Raw genomic sequence first — 16,909 nt, forward strand, 5'->3', positions numbered from 1 at the left:
CAATAGCACTTGTGTCGCTGTGGATGAACAGTCTCAGGAACAATAGCTCTGGTATTGATGTAGATGAACAATCTCGGGAAAAATAGCCCTGTTATTGATGTAGATGAACCGTCTCAGGAAAAATAGCACTGCTGTTGATGTGAATGAACAGTCTGAGGAACAATAGTCCTGGTGTTGATGTGGATGAACGGTCTCAGGAACAATATTCCTGCTGTTGATATGGATGAATAGTCTCAGGGACAATAGCGTTGGTATTGATGCAGATGAACAGTCTCAGGAACAAGAGCACTGGTGTAGATGAGGATGAACAGTCGCGTGGTCAGTAGCCCAGGTGTTGATGTGGATGAACAGTCTCAGGAAAAATAGTCCTGGTGTTGATGCGGATGAACAGTCGCAGGAACAATAGTCCTGGTATTGATGTGGATGAACTGTCTCAGGAACAATGGCAATGGTGTTGCTGTGTATGAACAGTCACAGGAACAATAGCCCTGGTGTTGATGTGGATGAACAGTCTGTGGAACAATAGTCCTGGTGTTGATGTGGATGAACATTCTCAGGGATAATCGCCCTGGTGTTGAAGTGGATGAACTTTCTCAGGGACAATATACTGCTTTTGAAGTGGATGAACAGTCTCAGGAACAATAGTCCTGGTGTTGATGTGGATGAACAGTCTCAGGGATCATAGCCCTGGTGCTGATGTGGATGAAAAGTCTCAGGGGCAACAGCCCTGGTGTTGATCTGGATGTACAGTCTCATGTATCATAGTCCTGGTGTTGATGTGGATGAACAGTCTCAGGAACAGTAGTCCTGGTGTTCATGTGGATGAAATGTCTCGGGAACATTTGCAGTGGTGTTGCTGTGGATGAACAGTCACAGGAACAGTAGCCCTGGTGTAGAAGAGGATGAACAGTCTGTGGAACAATAGTCCTGGTGTTGATGTGGATGAACAGACTCTGGGACAATAGCCCTGGTGCCGCTGTGGATGAACAGTCACAGGAACAGTAGCCCTCGTGTTGATGAGGATGAACAGTCTGTGGAACACTAGCCCTGGTGTTGATGAGGATGATCCGTCTTTGGAACAATAGCCCTGCTATTGATGAGGATGAAAACTCTGTGGAACAATAGTCCACGTGTTGATGTAGATGAACAGTCTCAGGGATAATAGCCCTGGTGTTGTTGTGGATGAACAGTCTCTGGGATAATAGCCCTGGTGTTGATGTGGATGAACAGTCTCGGGATCAATAGTCCTGGAGTTGATATGGATGAACAGTCTCAGGAACATTTGTCCTGGTATTGATGTGGATGAACAGTCTCGGGATCAATAGTCCTGGAGTTGATATGGATGAACAGTCTCAGGAACATTTGTCCTGGTATAGATGTAGATGAACAGTCTCAGCGACAATAGCCCTGATGTTGATGTGGATGAACAGTCTCAGGTAAAATTGCCCTGGTGTTGATGTGGATGAACAGTCTCAGGAACTATAACGCTGGTGTTGATGGGGATGAACAGTCTCAGGAACGAGAGCACTGGTGTTGATGAGGATGAACAGTCTCAGGAACAATAGCCCTGGTATTGATGTAGATGAACAGTCTCAAGAACAATAGCACTGGTGTTGATGAGGATGAACAGTCTCAGGAACAATAGTCCTGGTGTTGATGAGGATGAACAGTCTCAGGAACAATAGCACTTGTGTTGCTGTGGAAGAACAGTCTCAGGAACAATACCACTGGTGTTGATGAGGATGAACAGCCTCAGGAACAATAGCCCTGGTATTGAAGTAGATGAACGGTCGCAGGAAAAATAGCACTGGTGTTTATGTGAATGAACAGTCTCAGGAACAAAAGCCCTGGTGTTGATGTAGATGAACAGTCTCAGGAACAATAGCACTTGTGTCGCTGTGGATGAACAGTCTCAGGAACAATAGCTCTGGTATTGATGCAGAAGAACAATCTCAGGAAAAATAGCCCTGTTATTGATGTAGATGAACCGTCTCAGGAAAAATAGCACTGGTGTTGATGTGAATGAACAGTCTGAGGAACAATAGTCCTGGTGTTGATATGGATCAACATTCTCAGGAACAATAGTCATGGTGTTGATGTGGATGAACAGTCTCAGCAACAATACCCCTGGTATTGATGTAGATGAACAGTCTCAGGAACAAGAGCACTGGTGTAGATGAGGATGAACAGTCTCAGGGACAATAGCCCGGGTTTTCATGTGGATGAACAATCTCAGGATCAATAGTCCTGGTGTTGATGTGGATGAACAGTCTCAGGGGCAATAGCACTGGTGTTGATGTGGATGAACAGTCTCAGGAACAATCGTCCTGGTGTTGATGCGGATGAACAGTCGCGGGGTCAGTAGCCTAGGTGTTGATGTGGATGAACAGTCTCAGGAAAAATAGTCCTGGTGTTGATGCGGATGAACAGTCGCAGGAACAATAGCCCTGGTGTTGATGTGCATGAACTGTCTCAGGAACAATAGCAATGGTGTTGCTGTGGATGAACAGTCACAGGAACAATAGCCCTGGTGTTGATGTGGATGAACAGTCCCAGGAACAATACTCCAGGTGTTGATGTGGATGAACAGTCTCAGGGATAATAGCCCTGGTGTTGAAGTGGATGAACTTTCTCAGGGACAATATACTGCTTTTGAAGTGGATGAACAGTCTCAGGAACAATAGTCCTGGTGTTGATGTGGATGAACAGTCTCAGGGATAATAGCCCTGGTGCTGATGTGGATGAAAAGTCTCAGGGGCAACAGCCCTGGTGTTGATCTGGATGTACAGTCTCAGGTATCATAGTCCTGGTGTTGATGTGGATGAACAGTCTCAGGGATAATAGCCCTGGTGTTGATGTGGATGAACAGTCTCAGGGACAATAGCCCTGGTGTTGATGTGGATGAACAGACTCAGGGACAATAGCCCGAGTGTTGATGTGGATGAACAGTCTCAGGTATTATAGTCCTGGTGTTGCTGTGTATCAAAAGTCTCAGGGATAATAGCCCTGGTGTTGATGTGGATGAACAGTCTCAGGAACAATAGCCCTGGTGTTGATGTGAATGAACAGACTCAGGAACAATAGCCCTGGGGTTGATGTGGATGAACAGTCTCAGGAACATTAGCCCTGGTGTTGATGTTGATGAACAGTATCTGGGACAGTAGCCCTGGTGTAGATGTGGATGAAAAGTCTCATGGACAATAGCCCTGGTGTTGATGTTGGCGAACAGTCTCAGGGACAATAGCCCTGATGTTGATGTGGATGAAAAGTCTCATGGACAATAGCCCTGGTGTTGATGTTGGCGAACAGTCTCAGGGACAATAGCCCTGATGTTGATGTGGATGAACATTCTCAGGGACAATAGCACTGGTATTGATGTAGATGAACAGTCTCAGGAATAATAGTCCTGGTGTTGATGACGATGAAGAGTCTCAGGAACAATAGCCCTGGTGTTGATGTGGATGAACAGTCTCAGGAACAAAAGCACTTGTGTCGCTGTGGATGAACAGTCTCAGGAACAATAGCTCTGGTATTGATGTCGATGAACAATATCAGGAAAAATAGCCCTGTTATTGATGTAGATGAACCGTCTCAGGAAAAATAGCACTGGTGTTTATGTGAATGAACAGTCTCAGGAACAATATCCCTGGTGTTGATGTAGATGAACAGTCTCAGGAACAATAGCACTGGTGTCGATGTGGATGAACAGTCTCAGGAACAATAGCTCTGGTATTGATGTCGATGAACAATCTCAGGAAAAATAGCCCTGTTATTGATGTAGATGAACCGTCTCAGGAAAAATAGCACTGGTGTTGATGTGAATGAACAGTCTTAGGAACAATAGTCCTGGTTTTGATATGGATGAACATTTTCAGGAACAATAGTCCTGGTGTTGATGTGGATGAACAGTCTCAGCAACAATACCCCTGGTATTGATGTAGATGAACAGTCTCAGGAACAAGAGCACTGGTGTAGATAAGGATGAACAGTCTCAGGGACAATCGCCCGGGTTTTCATGTGGATGAACAATCTCAGGATCAATAGTCCTGGTGTTGATGTGGATGAACAGTCTCAGGGACAATAGCACTGGTGTTGATGTGGATGAACAGTCTCAGGAACAATAGTCCTGGTGTTGATGCGGATGAACAGTCGCGGGGTCAGTAGCCTAGGTGTTGATGTGGATGAACAGTCTCAGGAAAAATAGTCCTGGTGTTGATGCGGATGAACAGTCGCAGGAACAATAGCCCTGGTGTTGATGTGGATGTACTGTCTCAGGAACAAAAGCAATGGTGTTGCTGTGGATGAACAGTCACAGGAACAATAGCCCTGGTGTTGATGAGGATGAACGGTCTGTGGAACAATAGTCCTGGTGTTGATGTGGATGAACTGTCCCAGGAAAAATACTCCAGGTGTTGATGTGGATGAACAGTCTCAGGGATAATAGCCCTGGTGTTGAAGTGGATGAACTTTCTCAGGGACAATATACTGCTTTTGAATTGGATGAACAGTCTCAGGAACAATAGTCCTGGTGTTGATGTGGATGAACAGTCTCAGGGATAATAGCCCTGGTGCTGATGTGGACGAAAAGTCTCAGGGGCAACAGCCCTGGTGTTGATCTGGATGTACAGTCTCAGGTATCAGTGTCCTGGTGTTGATGTGGATGAACAGTCTCAGGGATAATAGCCCTGGTGTTGATGTGGATGAACAGTCTCAGGGACAATAGCCCTGGTGTTGATGTGGATGAACAGTCTCAGGGATAATAGCCCTGGTGTTGATGTGGATGAACAGTCTCAGGGACAATAGCCCTAGTGTTGATGTGGATGAACAGTCTCAGGTATTATAGTCCTGGTGTTGCTGTGGATCAAAAGTCTCAGGGATAATAGCCCTGGTGTTGATGTGGATGAACAGTCTCAGGAACAATAGCCCTGGTGTTGATGTGGATGAACATTCTCAGGATCAGTAGCCCTGGTGTTGATGTGAATGAACAGTCTCAGGAACAATAGCCCTGGGGTTGATGTGGATGAACAGTCTCAGGAACATTAGCCCTGGTGTTGATGTTGATGAACAGTATCTGGGACAGTAGCCCTGGTGTTGATGTGGATGAAAAGTCTCATGGACAATTGCCCTGGTGTTGATGTTGGCGAACAGTCTCAGGGACAATAGCCCTGATGTTGATGTGGATGAACATTCTCATGGACACTAGCCCTGGTGTTGATGTTGATGAACAGTCTCAGGGGCAATAGCCCTGATGTTGATGTGGATGAACAGTCTCAGGTAAAATTGCCCTGGTGTTGATGTGGAAGAACAGTATCTGGGATAGTAGCCCTGGTGTTGATGTGGATGAAATGTCTCAGGGACAATAGCCCTAGTGTTGATGTTGATGAACAGTCTCAGGGACAATAGCCCTGATGTTGATGTGGATGAACAGTCTCAGGTAAAATTGCCCTTCTGATGATGTGGATTGACAGTCTCAGGAACAATAACCCTGGTGTTGATGTGAATGAACAGTCTCAGGAACAATAGTCCTGGTGTGGATGACGATGAACAGTCTCAGGAACAATACCACTGGTATTGATGTGAAGGAACAGTCTCAGGAACAATAGCACTGGTATTGATGGAGATGAACAGTCTCAGGAATAATATTCCTGGTGTTGATGACGATGAAGAGTCTCAGGAACAATAGCTCTGGTCTTGATGTAGATGAACAGTCTCAGGAACAATAGTCCTGGTGTTGATGAGGAAGAACAGTCTCAGGAACAATAGACCAGGTGATGATGGGGATGAACAGTCTCAGGAACATTTACCCTGTTATTGATGTAGATGAACAGTCTCAGGAACAATAGTCCTGGTGTTGATGAGGATGAACATTCTCAGGAACAATAGCACTGGTGTTGATGAGGATGAACAGTCTCAGGAACAATAGTCCTGGTATTGATGTAGATGAACCGTCTCAGGAACAATAGCACTGGTGTTGCTGAGGATGAACAGTCTCAGGAACAATAGCCCTGGTATTGATGTAGATGAACCGTCTCAGGAACAATAGCACTGGTGTTGCTGAGGATGAACAGTCTCAGGAACAATAGCCCTGGTATTGATGTAGATGACCGGTCTCAGGAACAATAGCACTGATGTTGATGAGGATGAACAGCCTCAGGAACAATAGCCCTTGTATTGATGTAGATGAACCGTCTCAGGACAAATAGCACTGGTGTTGATGTGAATGAACAGTCTCAGGAACAATAGCCCTGGTGTTGATGCAGATGAACAGTCTCAGGAACAATAGCACTTGTGTCGCTGTGGATGAACAGTCTCAGGAACAATAGCCCTGGTATGGATGTGGATGAACAATCTCAGGAAAAATAGCCCTGTTATTGATGTAGATGAACAGTTTCAGGAACACTAGTCCTGGTGTTGATATGGATGAACATTCTCAGGAACAATAGTCCTGGTGTTGATGTGGATGAACAGTCTCAGGAACAATACCCCTGGTATTGATGTAGATGAACAGTCTCAGGAACAAGAGCACTGGTGTTGATGAGGATGAAGATTCTCAGGGACAATAGCCCGGGTTTTCATGTGGATGAACAGTCTCAGGATCAATAGTCCTGGTGTTGATGTGGATGAACTGTCACAGGGACGATAGCCCTGGTCTTGCTGTGGATGAACAGTCACAGGAACAATAGCCCTGGTGTTGATGAGGATGAACAGTCTGTGGAACAATAGTCCTGGTGTTGATGTGGATGAACAGTCCCAGGAACAATAGCCCTGGTGTTGATGTGGATGAACAGTCACAGGGATAATAGCCCTGGTGCTGAACATTAGAACATTAGAACATTGCAGCGCAGTTCAGGCCCTTCGGCCCTCGATGCTGCGCCGACAATCTGACCTACACTATTCCAATTTCATCCATATGTCTATCCAATGACCACTTAAATGCCCTTAAAGTTGGCGAGTCTACTACTGTTGCAGGCAGTACTACTACTACTGTTCCACGCCCCTACTACTCTCTGCATAAAGCAACTACCTCTGACATCTGTCCTATATCTTTCACCCCTCAACTTAAAGCTATGTCCCCTCGTGTTTGCCATCATCATCCGAGGAAAAAGACTCTCACTATCCACCCTATCGAACCCTCTGATTATCTTGTATGTCTCTATTAAGTCACCTCTCCTCCTCCTTCTCTCTAACGAAAACAACCCCAAGTCCCTCAGCCTTTCCTCGGAAGACCTTCCTTCCGTACCAGGCAACATCCTAGGAAATCTCCTCTGCACCCTTTCCAAAGCTTCCACATCCTTCCTACAATGCGGTGACCAGAACTGCACGCAATACTCAAGGTGCGGCCTCACCAGAGTTTTGTACAGCTGCATCATGACCTCGTGGCTCCGAAACTCGATCCCCCTACTAATAAAAGCTAACACACCATATGCCTTCTTAACAGCCCTATTAACCTGGGTAGAAACTTTCAGGGATTTATGTACCTGGACACCAAGATCTCCCTGCTCATCTGCACTACCAAGAATCTTCCCATTAGCCCAGTACTCTGCATTGCTGTTACTCCTTCCAAAGTGAATCACCTCACACTTCTCCGCATTAAACTCCATTTGCCATCTCTCAGCCCAGCTCTGCAGCCTATCTATGTCCCTCTGTACCCTACAACACTCTTCGACACTATCCATAACTCCACCGACCTTCGTGTCATCCGCAAATTTACTAATCCACCCTTCTACACCCTCATCCAGGTCATTTATAAAAATTGCAAACAGCAGTGGCCCCAAAACAGATCCTTGCGGTACACCACTCGTAACTAAACACCAGGATGAACATTTGCCATCAACCACCACCCTCTGTCTTCTTTCAGCTGGCCAATTTCTGATCCAAAGCTCTAAATCACCTTCAAACTGAGTACTTTAGATGGGTCTGTTTTTGTCCAGTGTGTGCAGGAGGGTTTTCTGACACAGTATGTGGACAGGCCAACCAGGGGCGATGCCACATTGGATTTGGTACTGGGTAATTAAACCGGCCAGGTGTTCGATTTAGATGTAGGTGAGCACTTTGGCGATAGTGATCACAATTCGGTTAGGTTTACCTTCGCGATGGGCAGGGACAGGTAAATACCGCAGGGCAAGAATTATAGCTGGGGGAAAGGACATTGTGACGCGATTAGGCAAATTTAGGATGTGTAGGATGGGGAAGGAAACTGCAGGGGATGGGCACAAACGAAATGTGGAGCTTATTCAAGGAGCAGCTAATGCGTGTCCTTGATAAGTATGTACCTGTCAGGCAGGGAGGAAGTTGTCGAGCGAAGGAGCCGTGGTTTACTCAAGAAGTTGAAGCGCTTGTCAAGAGGAAGAGGGCGGTTTATGTTAGGATGAGACGTGAAGGCTCAGTGAGGGCGCATGAGAGTTACAAGCTAGCCAGGAAGCATCTAAAGGGAGGGCGAAGAAGAGCAAGGAGAGGACACGAGAAGTCATTGGCGGATAGGATCAAAGAAAACTCTAAGGCTTTCCATAGGTATATCAGGAAAAAAAAAATTATAAGAGTTAGAACAGGGCCAATCAAGGATAGTAGTGGGAAGTTGTGTGCGGAATCAGAGGAGATAGGGGAAGCGTTAAATAAATATTTTTCGTCAGTGTTTACAGTAGAGAAAGAAAATGTTGCCGAGGAGATTATTGAGATACAGCCTGCTAGGCTAGATGGGATTGAGATTCACAAGGAGGAGGTGTTAGCAATTTTGGAAAGAGTGAAAATAGATAAGTCCCCCGGGCCAGATGGGATTTATCCCAGGATTCTCTGGGAAGCCAGGGAGGAGATTGCAGAGCCGTTGTTGTTGATCTTTATGTCGTCATTGTCGACAGGAGTATTGCCGGAGGACTGGATGATAGCAAATGTTGTCCCCTTGTTCAAGAAGGGGAGTAGAGACAGCTCTGGTAATTAAAGACCTGTGAGCCTTACTTCGGTTGTGGGTAAAATGTTGGAAAGGGTTATAAGAGATAGGATTTATAATCATCTTGAAAAGAATAAGTTCATTTGCGATAGTCTGCACGGTTTTGTGAAAGGTAGGTCGTGCCTCACAAACCTTATTGAGTTTTTCGAGAAGGTGACCAAAAAGGTGGATGAGGGTAAAGCCGTGGATGTGGTGTATATGGATTTCAGTAAGGCGTTTCATAAGGTTCCCCACGGTAGGCTATAGCAGAAAATACGGAAGTATGGGGTTAGAATTAGAATTAGAATTAGAACATTACAGCGCAGTACAGGCCCTTCGGCCCTTGATGCTGCGCCGATCATCTGACCTATACTTTTCCATTTTCATCCACATGTCTATCCAATGACCACTTAAATGCCCTTAAAGTTGGCGAGTCTAGTGAGACCGTTCATCCACATCAACACCAGGACGATTGCTCCTGAGACCGTTCATCCACACCAACACCAAGACAATTGCTCCTGAGACTGTTCATCCACATCAACACCAGGGTTATTGTTCCTGAGACCGTTCATCCACATCAACACCAGGGCTGTTGTCCCTGAGACTGTTCATCCACATCAACACCAGGGCTATTGTTCCTGAGACTGTTCATCCACATCAACACCAGGGCTCTTGTTCCTGAGACTGTTCATCCACATCAACACCAGGGCTATTGTTCCTGAGACAGTTCATCCATATCAAAACCAAGGCTATTGTTCCTGAGTCTGTTTATCGACATCAACACCAGGGCTATTGTTCCTGAGACTGTTCATCCACATCAACAGCAGGACTATTGTTCCTGAGACTGTTCATCCACATCTGCACCAGGACAATTGCTCCTGAGACTGTTCATCCATATAAACACCAGGGCTATTGTTACTGAGACTGTTCATCCACATCAACACCAGGGTTATTGTTCCTGAGACTGTTCATCCACATCAACACCAAGGGCTATTGTTCCTGAGACTGTTCATCCACATCAACACATGGGCTATTTTTCCTGGGACAGTTCATCCACATCAACACCAGGACTTTGCTCCTGAGACTGTTCATCCACATCAACACCAAGGGCAATTGTTCCTGAGACTGTTCATCGACATCAACATCAGGGTTATTGTTCCTGGGACAGTTCATCCACATCAACACCAGGACTATTGCTCCTCAGACTGTTCATCCACATCAACACCAGGGCTATTGTTCCTGAGACTGTCCATCCACTTCAACACCAGGACTATTTCTCCTGAGACTGTTCATCCACATCAACACCAGGACTATTGTTCCTGAGACTGTTCATCCATATAAACACCAGGGCTATTGTTCCTGAGACTGTTCATCCACATCAACAACAGGACTATTGTTCCTGAGACTGTTCATCCACATCTGCACCAGGACTATTGCTGCTGAGACTGTTCATCCATATAAACACCAGGGCTATTTTTCCTGAGACTGTTCATCCACATCAACACCAGGGTTATTGTTCCTGAGACCGTTCATCCATATCAACACCAGGACTATTGCTCCTGAGTCTCTTTATCAACATCAACAACAGGGCTATAGCTCCTGAGACTGTATATCCACATCAACACCAGGACTATTTCTCCTGGGACTGTTCATCCACATCAACACCAGGGCTATTGTTACTGAGACTGTTCATCCACATCAACACCAGGGCTATTGTTCCTGAGACTGTTCATTCACATCAACACCAGGCTATTGTTCCTGAGACTTATCATCCACATCAACCCCAGGGCTATTGTTCCTGAGACTGTTCATCCACATCAATACCAGGGCTATTGTTCCTGAGACTGATCATCCACGTCAACACCAGGGCAATTGTTCCTGAGACTGTTCATCCACATCAACACCAGGGCTATTGTTCCTGAGACTGATCATCCACGTCAACACCAGGGCTATTGTTCCTGAGACCGTTCATCCACATCAACACCAGGACTATTGCTCCTGAGACCGTTCTTCCACATCAACACGAGGACTATTTCTCCTGAGACTGTTCATCCACTTCAACACCAGGACTACTGTTCCTGAGACAGTCCATCCACATCAACAGAAGGGTTATTGTTCCTGTGACTGTTCATCCAAAGCAATACCAGGACTATTGCTCCTGAGACTGTTCATCCATATAAACACCAGGGCTATTGTTCCTGAGACTGTTCATCCACATCAACAACAGCACTATTGTTCCTGAGACTGGTCAGCCTCATCTGCACCAGGACTATTGTTCCTGAGACTGTTCATCAATACAAACACCAGGGCTATTTTACCTGTGACTGTTCATCCACATCAACACCAGGGCTATTGTTCCTGAGACTGTTCATCCACATCAACACCAAGGGCTATTGTTCCTGAGACTGTTCATCCACATCAACACATGGGCTATTGTTCCTGAGACTGTTCATCGACATCAACACTAGGACTATTGCTCCTGAGACTGCTCATCCATATCAACACCAGGGCTATTGTTCCTGAGACTGTTCATCCACATCAACACCAAGGGCTATTGTTCCTGAGACTGTTCATCCACATCAACACCAGGACTATTGTTCCTGAGACTGTTTATCCACATCAACAGCAGGGCTGTTGTTCCTGAGATCGTTCATCCACATCAACAACAGGGCGGCACAGTGGCGCAGTGCTTAGCACCGCAGCCTCACAGCTCAAGGAACCCGGGTTGGATTCCGGGTACTGCCTGTGCGGAGTTTGCAAGTTCTCCCTGTGTCTGCGTGGGTTTTCTCCGGATGCTCCGGTTTCCTCCCACAAGCCAAAAATCTTGCAGTTTGATAGGTAGATTGGCCATTATAAATTGTCAATAGTGTAGGTCGGTGGTAGGGAAATACAGGGACAGGTGGGGATGTTTGCCAGCAAAATGGGATGAGTGTAGGTTTGTATAAATGGGTGGTTGATGTTCGGCACAGACTCGGTTGGCCGAAGGGCCTGTTTCAGTGCTGTATCTCTAATCTAATCTAACATGGGCTATTTTTCCTGGGACAGTTCATCCACATCAACACCAGGAATATTGCTCCTGAGACTGTTCATCCACATCAACACCAGGGCTATTGTTACTGAGACTGTTCATCCACATCAACACCAGGGCTATTGTTCCTGAGACTGTTCATCCACATCAACACCAAGGGCTATTGTACCTGAGACTGTTCATCCACATCAACACATGGGCTATTTTTCCTTGGACAGTTCATCCACATCAACACTAGGACTATTGCTCCTGAGACTGCTCATCCACATCAACACCAGGACTATTGTTCCTGAGACTGTTCATCCACATCAACACCAGGGCTGTTGTTCCTGAGACTGTCCATCCACTTCAACACCAGGACTATTGTTCCTGAGACTGTTCATCCACATCAACACCAGGACTATTGTTCCTGAGACTGTTCATCCACACCTGCACCAGGTCTATTGCTCCTGAGACTGTTCATCCATATAAACACCAGGGCTATTTTTCCTGAGACTGTTCATCCACATCAACACCAGGGTTATTGTTCCTGAGGCCGTTCATCCATCTCAACACCAGGACTATTGCTCCTGAGTCTGTTTATCAAGATCAACACCAGGGCTATTGTTCCTGAGACTGCTCATCGTCATCAACGCCAAGGGCTATTCTTCCTGAGACTGTCCATCCACATCAACGCATGGGCTATTTTTCCTGAGACCGTTCATCCACATCAACACCAGGACTATTGCTCCTGAGACTGTTTATCCACAACAACACCAGGACTATTTCTCCTGAGACTGTTCATCCATATCAATACCAGGGCTATTGTTCCTGAGACTGTTCATCCACATCAACACCAAGGGCTATTGTTCCTGAGACTGTTCATCGACATCAACACCAGGATTAGTCTTCCTGGGACAGTTCATCCACATCAACACCAGGACTATTGCTCCTGAGACTGTTTATCCGCATCAACACCAGGACTATTTTTCCTGAGACTGTTCATCCACATCAACACCAGGGCTATTGTTCCTGACACTGTGCATCCACTTCAACACCAGGACTATTTCTCCTGAGACTGTTCATCCACATCAACACCAGGACTATTGTTCCTGAGACTGTTCATCCACATCAACACCAGGGCTATTGTTCCTGAGACTGTTCATCCACATCAACAGCAGGACTATTGTTCCTGAGACTGTTCATCCACATCTGCACCAGGGCTATTGTTCCTGAGACTGCTCATCCACATCAACAGCAGGACTATTGTTCCTGAGACTGTTCATCCACATCTGCACCAGGAATATTGCTCCTGAGACTGTTCATCCATATAAACACCAGGGCTACTGTTACTGAGACTGTTCATCCTCATCAACACCAGCGCTATTGTTCCTGAGACTGTTCATCCACATCAACACCAGGGCTATTGTTCCTGAGACTGTCCATCCAATTCAACACCAGGACTATTTCTCCTGAGACTGTTCATCCACATCAACACCAGGGCTATTGTTCCTGAGACTGTCCATCCAATTCAACACCAGGACTATTGTTCCTGAGACTGTTCATCCATATAAACACCAGGGCTATTGTTCCTGAGACTGTTCATCGACATCAACACCAGGGCTTTTGTTCCTGAGTCTGTTTATCCACATCAACACCAGGGCTATTGTTCCTGTGACTGTTCATCGACATCAACACCAAGGGCTATTGCTCCTGAGACTGTCCATCCACATCAACACATGGGCTATTTTTCCTGGGACAGTTCATCCACATCAACACCAGGAATATTGCTCCTGAGACTGTTCATCCACATCAACACTAGGGCCATTGTTACTGAGACTGTTCATCCACATCAACACCAGGGCTATTGTTCCTGAGACTGTTCATCCACATCAACACCAAGGGCTATTGTTCCTGAGACTGTTCATCCACATCAACACATGGGCTATTTTTCCTTGGACAGTTCATCCACATCAACACTAGGACTATTGCTCCTGAGACTGTTCATCCACATCAACACCAGGACTATTGTTCCTGAGACTGTTCATCCACATCAACACATGGGCTATTTTTCCTTGGACAGTTCATCCACATCAACACTAGGACTATTGCTCCTGAGACTGTTCATCCACATCAACACCAGGACTATTGTTCCTGAGACTGTTCATCCACATCAACAGCAGGGCTGTTGTTCCTGAGATCGTTCATCCACATCAACAACAATGCGGCACAGTGGCGCAGTGGTTAGCACCGCAGCCTCACAGGTCCAGGAAACCGGGTTCGATTCCGGGTACTGCCTGCGTGGAGTTTGCAAGTTCTCCCTGTGTCTGCATGGGTTTTCTCCGGGTGCTCCGGTTTCCGCCCACAAGACGAAAGACTTGCAGTTTGATAGGTAAATTGGCCATTATAAATTGTCACTCGTGTAGGTAGGTGGTAGCGAAATATCGGGACAGGTGGGGATGTTTGGTAGGAAAATGGGATGAGTGTAGGATTAGTATAAATGGTTGGTTGATGTTCGGCACAGATTCGGTTGGCCGAAGGGCCAGTTTCAGTGCTGTATCTCTAATCTAATCTGACAGGACTATTGTTCCTGAGACTGTTCATCCAGATCAACACCAGGACTATTGTTCCTGAGACTGTTCATCCACATCAGCACCAGGGCTATTGTTCCTGAGTCCGTTCATCCACATCAACACCAGGGTTATTGTTCCTCAGACTGATCATCCACATCAACCCCAGGGGCTACTTTACCTGAGACCGTTCATCCACATCAACAACAGAACTATTGCTCCTGAGACTGTTCATCCACATCAACATGAGGGTTATTGTTCCTGAGACCGTTCATCCCCATCAACACCAGGACTATTGCTCCTGAGACTGTTCATCCACATCAACACAAGTACTATTGCTCCTGAGACCGTTCATCCACATCAATACCAGGACTATTCCTCCTGATACTGTTCATCCATATCAACACCAGGGCTATTGTTCCTGAGACTCTTCATCCTCATGAAAAACAGGACCATTGTTCCTGTGACCGTTCATCCACATCAACAACAGGACATTTGTTCCTGAGACTGCACATCCATATCAACACCAGAGCTATTGTTCCTGAGACTCTTCATCCTCATGAAAAACAGGACCATTGTTCCTGTGACCGTTCATCCACATCAACAACAGGACATTTGTTCCTGAGACTGTTCATCCACATTAACACCAGGGCTATTGTTCCTGAGACTGTTCATCCACATCAACACCAGGGCTATTGTTCCTGAGACTGTTCATCCACATCAACACCAGGACTATTGTTCGTGAGACTGTTCATCCATATCAACACCAGGGCTATTGTTCTTGAGACTCTTCATCCTCATGAACACCAGGGCTATTGTTCCTGACGTTGTTCATCCATATCAACACCAGGGCTATTCTTCCTGAGACTGTTCATCCACATCAACACCAAGGGCTATTGCTCTGGAGAATGCTCATCCATATCAACACCATGGCTATTGTTCCTGAGACTGTTCATCCACAACAACACCAGGCCTATTTCTCCTGAGACTGTTCACCACATCTGCACCAGGAGTATTGCTCCTGAGACTGTTCATCCACATCAACACCAGGGCTATTTTTCCTGAGACGGCTCAGCCACATCAATAACTGTACTTTTGTTCCTCAGACTGTTCATCCACATCAACACCAGGGCTGTTGTTCCTGAGACTGTCCATCCACATCAACACCAGGGCTATTTTGCCTGAGACTGTTCGGCCACATCAACACTTGACATCGTAAGAAAAGTAGTTGCAAATCAGTTTCTGAAAAAACATTTCCAGGAATTTACAATTATTTTGTTTTCCATATTCTCTAATGACTTTACTGTGTGCCAAAAATGGTTCATTTCATCACTTTATGAACTGGACTGTAACTAATATCCCTGAATACATTCCCTAGATGTCTGCCCCCATGGGGGTTGCTCTATGCTATTAATAAGGTGTTATTAATGTGTGAAGAGGTTTCTGCATTTATACTTCACAGAAGGAATGGGTTACCCTGTAATTTATCAGCTCGAGCTAATTTGCTACCCGATTCTTGCAGCCATCAGCATTCCTGGTGAGACAGTGAAATGACGCAGTGAAAGATGAATATCATTGTGTGACTCTTCAGGTTATATTTACCCTATTTGATGGCATCAGTTAAGGAGCAAGTGATTGTCATGTTTTCTCAATGTGATTTATTAATTAAAGTTATATTGCGGCTTGATTCTCTAGCACAGAAAATGCTAAAATATCAATTCCCTATAATGTTTACAGTAGAATTTTTTCATAGACTCTGCATGGACATCAGATCGGAAATAAATGAGCAATTTTAAATGTTTTGATGTAGTTTGGTCTGTTGCACGTGTAACTGAGGATTCCAGACGTTATTCTATTTTTATTTTATCTCATATTGACCTTTCATGTAACAGCAGAAGTTGCTCTTGTTTGAATGGAATTGAATTCAGCTTTGATTTTGTTTCTCAATGGAAGTGGAAGGGAACTCCTGGTGATTTCTGTTACTGGCGCATGATCCACCCCTCGAGAATTTTCCATTCTGCACTTTGCTTGGCCGATGTTTTAAAAGAAGAGGAGAGTTCACTGTCAATGTTGTACAAACGATAGCCGAACAGGACAAGAGTGCGCTTCCCATGTTGGACAGTCTGTACTGTAACAGGACGAGAGTGTGCTCTCCATGTTGTACAGACCGTAACCTAACAGTATAATATCCAGAATAATAAAAACAAAATACCGCAGATGCTGGAATCTGAAATAAAAACAAAAAGTTCTGGAAATACTCAGCAGGTCTGGCAGCTTCTGTGGAGACAGAAACAGAGTTAAAGTTTAGGGTCGGTGACATTTCATCAGAACTGGCAAAGGTTAGAAATGTAATAGGCTTTGATCAAGTGAAAAGGGGGAAGGGAAAGAAGAGCAAAAGGAAAGGTGTGC

This window comes from Heterodontus francisci, unplaced genomic scaffold (assembly GCF_036365525.1).
Source record: "Heterodontus francisci isolate sHetFra1 unplaced genomic scaffold, sHetFra1.hap1 HAP1_SCAFFOLD_237, whole genome shotgun sequence".
NCBI lineage: Eukaryota > Metazoa > Chordata > Chondrichthyes > Heterodontiformes > Heterodontidae > Heterodontus > Heterodontus francisci.